The following is a 4,508-nucleotide window of genomic DNA, read 5'->3' as shown; positions in this document are numbered from 1 at the left end:
ATTTAACAATTGGACACAGTTTTCGTTCTTCTTACAAAAATTTTAAGTTTGTAAATTCTAACAAAAACATTTTTGTAATGTATTAACTTATAGCGCCGTACAGTTACTTGATTCTAAGATCGTTTAACCAATAGAGGAATGACTAAAAAAAAATGAATATAAAAACTTACATTTGTTTAAATACTTGTACCTATAACAATTTTAGTTATTATTTTTTTAAACTATCCACATTTAAAAAAAAAATAAAAATAAGTGTTTACAAGATAACGACAATTGTAAACTTAAATCAAATATTTTATCATTTCATAGAGGGGTAGCCAAAACAATGGCTAACCAGCCTTGTTTGCCAAAGTCTTATCTCCATCACAGCAATCCTAAGATGACACTAACTACATAAATTACCTAAAAGGATCAAGCTCAAAATTCTTATGGAATTAATGAACACCTAAAGAGAACAGAAAAGAAAACAACTGGGAAGAGAACAGGCAAATGTTGTGCTGATGATAACCATGATGAGGACATTGGTTTGATTGAAGAGAAAGAATTTGGGGGGGGGGGGGGGTACGGCTTTGTCCAATGTGAAAAACATGAACTCAAAAAGGGATGAAGAAAATTATGGTTTTAATTTATGGAAAAGAAGTTTTCATCTTTTTTTTTTTTAATTTGAAATATCGATGCAAATTTCAGGAAATTATTAAATAAAGTCACAGTTGTAATTAAATAAAGTCACAACTCATATGTTACACACACACACACACACACACACATACATAAACACACACATAAGCACACACATTCTATATAGGTTTGTTTTACAGCATATCAACCCTTTTGGGATTAATTAATGCTGAAATACAAGACATTAAAAAAAAAAAAAAAACAATTTACTGTACATGATTGAACACAAGTTGCTATTTACCCATAGCTGGAGGGTGGCGAGGGATTTGGGTTTAAACCTTTCCCCAACAGTATTGGTGCATAACTGAACACAATAGAAACGGTAGGATTTGAACCCAGAACAGGTAAATCTATAACCCGTGACAGTATTCACTGGACCAATCACACATTATCCAATGTACATAAGCATATAAAGACCTATACACATTCATGCATATGCACACGGAATAATGAGGATCGCAATCAAAAAAAAATTTTAATTACAAATAAAAAAAAAAAAAAAAATGAGCAAAATGCACATATTGAATTATTGTGTTGTTACATGAGATTAACCTGGATTAACAGATAATCCTTATGAAGCATTAATTTTATCCCATTTTTGTGAATGGTAAAACACAACAAAGTTGTTCGAAGACATGATATCTTTGTTTGGAATTTTTAATGAATGAATTAAAGGAAGATTTTTCATTTCTTGGGGGGAAAAAACAGAAAGAAAATAAATTGAATCATTTCATTGGATTCAAAATGTTTAAAAATTTGTAAAAATATTTTGATTTTTTTAATAGTTTTACGTCAGTAAACATGTGTTTTAATCCTAACTTGAATCCTGTAGGATATGATGTAATCATGAAAATAAAATTAGTTATTTCACACATTTGTCGATCCAAACAACTTCCGGTTTGGAAACACCTTGTAAGTAAACAGTGTTGAATTAACATAGTTTTAAAAAAAATAAATACAAATTTAGAAATTTGTAATGAACTTTTACACGGACAGGGACATTTATTGTAAATGAGACTATTTTTAATTACGTCATGTCGAGCCAACGATATTAATGTCTTCATTTTTTCACGCGTTTCTGACAATATATCTTTCAAGCAGTAACTCAGAAAGCACATATCAGTTATAAGTAAAATGTTGAGAACATTTTTTCCATGATCTAAAGAAACGTAATATTAGCAGTTTAGATTATGTATAGGAACATAATATCAACAGAGTTTTTTTTTTTAACTAAGTAACACTGTTTACTTCTGAAGAATTTTGAAACCGGAAGTTATTTAGATCGGTTTCATTAAACAGTTGAAGATTTTAATTTAATTTTAAATATCAACAGCTGATTAAATTAAATTTGTTGATAAAAATATTAAAACTAAGTTTTAATTTTTTTAATTTTCATTTCAGAACAAAGAAAATTTGAAAAAAAATTGTTTTTATATTTTTAATTATAAATTCTTTCAAATTTTAATTTCTTTTAAATAAGAAAACATTTAATTTATATTCTTATACTTTCTATTATAATTTTACGAACAAAACAATGTAAAAAATATCTATTGAATAAATATTAATTTAAATAATCCACAAACAATAAAAAAAAATCATTAAAAGACATCTAAATTTACAGCGGTTAAAAGAATTTCACTTCAATTCTTATAATTTTTTTTTTTTGCTTTTAAAATTAAGAAAATTCTAAAATCTCGCAGTAAAAATAAAATCTTGAAATTTGATCATAAGGCACTTTATGGCGAGGATTTAATTCAGATATATTTAATTAAAATATATTTAATAAATTAAAATATATTTTAAAAATTTAATTATCTTGAATAAATATAATAAAGTTTCATTTGTTTGATTTTTTTTTTTAATTTTGATACCATTCAACAAATATTTAAATACATCCAAACAAATAATTAATCTGTAAATACTAAGTTTGGCACAAGATCAACCTACAAAGATCAAATTTACTGCATTAGTATAGCCTGCTATACTAACTACAAGCTTTTATTTTATTTCTCCACTTTTAACATTCCAAAGTTCATTTCAATAAGAGCGGATAAAAATTTGGGGAGTCAACTTATTTTAAGGTGGGCTTCAAAGCTGTAGCTGATTGCTGAATTCAGCAATTAGAGAAAAATAAACTAATATATAACTAAACAGGTAAAAGCTAGCTTCAGTATCTTAATAGTGGTGGGTTTTCGGTTGAAAATAAAACATAGAAGAAAAGAATCTCTGACAATTGTTGATTAGAATGCTTCAGTATAAAGTGGTGGAGATAACAATTACTAGTTGTTGAAAAAGCTTGTACCAGAAAAGGTTACTATAACTAGAGCTTTATATAAAGTTGTTATATATGTGTGTGTGTGTGTGTGTGTGTGTGTGTGTGTGTGTGTGTGTGTGTGTGTGTGTAAATATGTTTTGTTTTTTGGTTTTTTTTTCAATTATATTTCACCTTTTATTTATACTAATCCCTTAATTTATGAAGTTCAATGTAATTACAGAGCATACAACAAATAAATGACAAAAGTCTAAATTCCAATAGACTTTTGTCATTTACTTGTTATATGCTCTATAATTACATTGAGCTTCATAAATTAAGGGATTAGTGGTGAAATATAATTGAAAAAAAAACATTTTCACACACACACACACATATATATATTATATATATATATATATACGAATTAAAAATGAAAAAAATGAAGACTAAAATGCTCCACGTTTTGCCCACATTTTTCCTGGGCTTTTTCAATAATGAATAACTAAAAATGATCCATTTTAATTATTCAATCTTGTAAAATCCCATGAAACAGTGGGCAAAACGTTAAGCATTTTAGTCTTTCTTTTCCATCTTTAATTCATATCGTTGGACTTGTCATTTTATTATCGTATATATATATATATATATATATATATATATATATATATATATATATATATATATTAATATATATTAATATATATATATATATATATATATATATATATATATATATATATATATATATATATATATATATATATATGTCCTGTAAAATATAAATAAACTTTTCATAAACACTAATAACGTTTGAGTATCAGAACTGTTTTATTATTCCTCAGAAGAAATCTGTTTCCAGGTAAAAATATTATTTAAAATAGAATTTATCTCTTTGTTGTTTTTTCTGTATTTGTTTTTTTTTTTTTTCATTTTATATATGGAAGCCACTAGGTGCCATATTAACCTTTCATGAACATGATCAAAGGTCATGATATAACAGTAAAAAGCACCATTATAAATATGTGTTGCTCATATTAAAACCAAGTGCAATAAAATACCAACACATTAGAAAAAAATTGGGTGAATTTGACGACACCATAAATAGTGTTATTTTGAGCAAATATATAATCGTTTTGTGGCATCTGTTCAAACTGACCCAAAGTTTGGCTGTACAAATGAAATAACAAATAACACTTGTTCCAACTAACTATAAAGTGAAATATATTTTACGCTTTTTAGTACAATTTTTTAAAATTAAAGTCTACTATTAAGTTATAAAATAAAAGTCAGAATTATAAAAATAAAAATAATAGTGTTTAATTTTAATTATGGAAAAGATTATGTCTTAAGTACTAAGTTACAAAAGATGAATCAGAAATAGTTCTTTCATTAAAAAGTTGAACCTTAATATAAAAATGTTGTATCAAATTGATCCAAATAGTGATCAATAAAAGGATCAAACTGTCTACTTGGTGGAATCAAAGATGTTTTAATGAAATGATGGCATCTAATTATAAAAGATTTTAAGTTTAGGTCAAGAGTTATTTGTTTTATTAGCACACCTAACATTTGAGTC

The 4,508-nt window shown here is 25.7% G+C and overlaps 1 protein-coding gene across 3 annotated transcripts in view; it reads right to left on the bottom strand.

The window, feature by feature from the left end:
- Positions 1-3,736: 3,736 nt before the first annotated feature.
- Positions 3,737-4,508, bottom strand: part of LOC145284442 (core-binding factor subunit beta-like) — a 29,483-nt gene continuing 28,711 nt past the window's right edge. For all 3 annotated transcript variants that reach the window (XR_013868827.1, XM_080133257.1, XM_080133256.1), the window contains one exon: positions 3,737-4,508. This exon is cut by the window's right edge and continues 346 nt beyond it. The gene's annotated coding sequence lies outside the window, so the exon portion shown is untranslated.

This window comes from Euprymna scolopes, chromosome 9, assembly GCF_053919585.1.
Source record: "Euprymna scolopes isolate OS-2025 chromosome 9, ASM5391958v1, whole genome shotgun sequence".
Taxonomy (NCBI): Eukaryota; Metazoa; Mollusca; class Cephalopoda; order Sepiida; family Sepiolidae; genus Euprymna; species Euprymna scolopes.
This window is presented reverse-complemented; position numbering and strand designations above follow the sequence as displayed.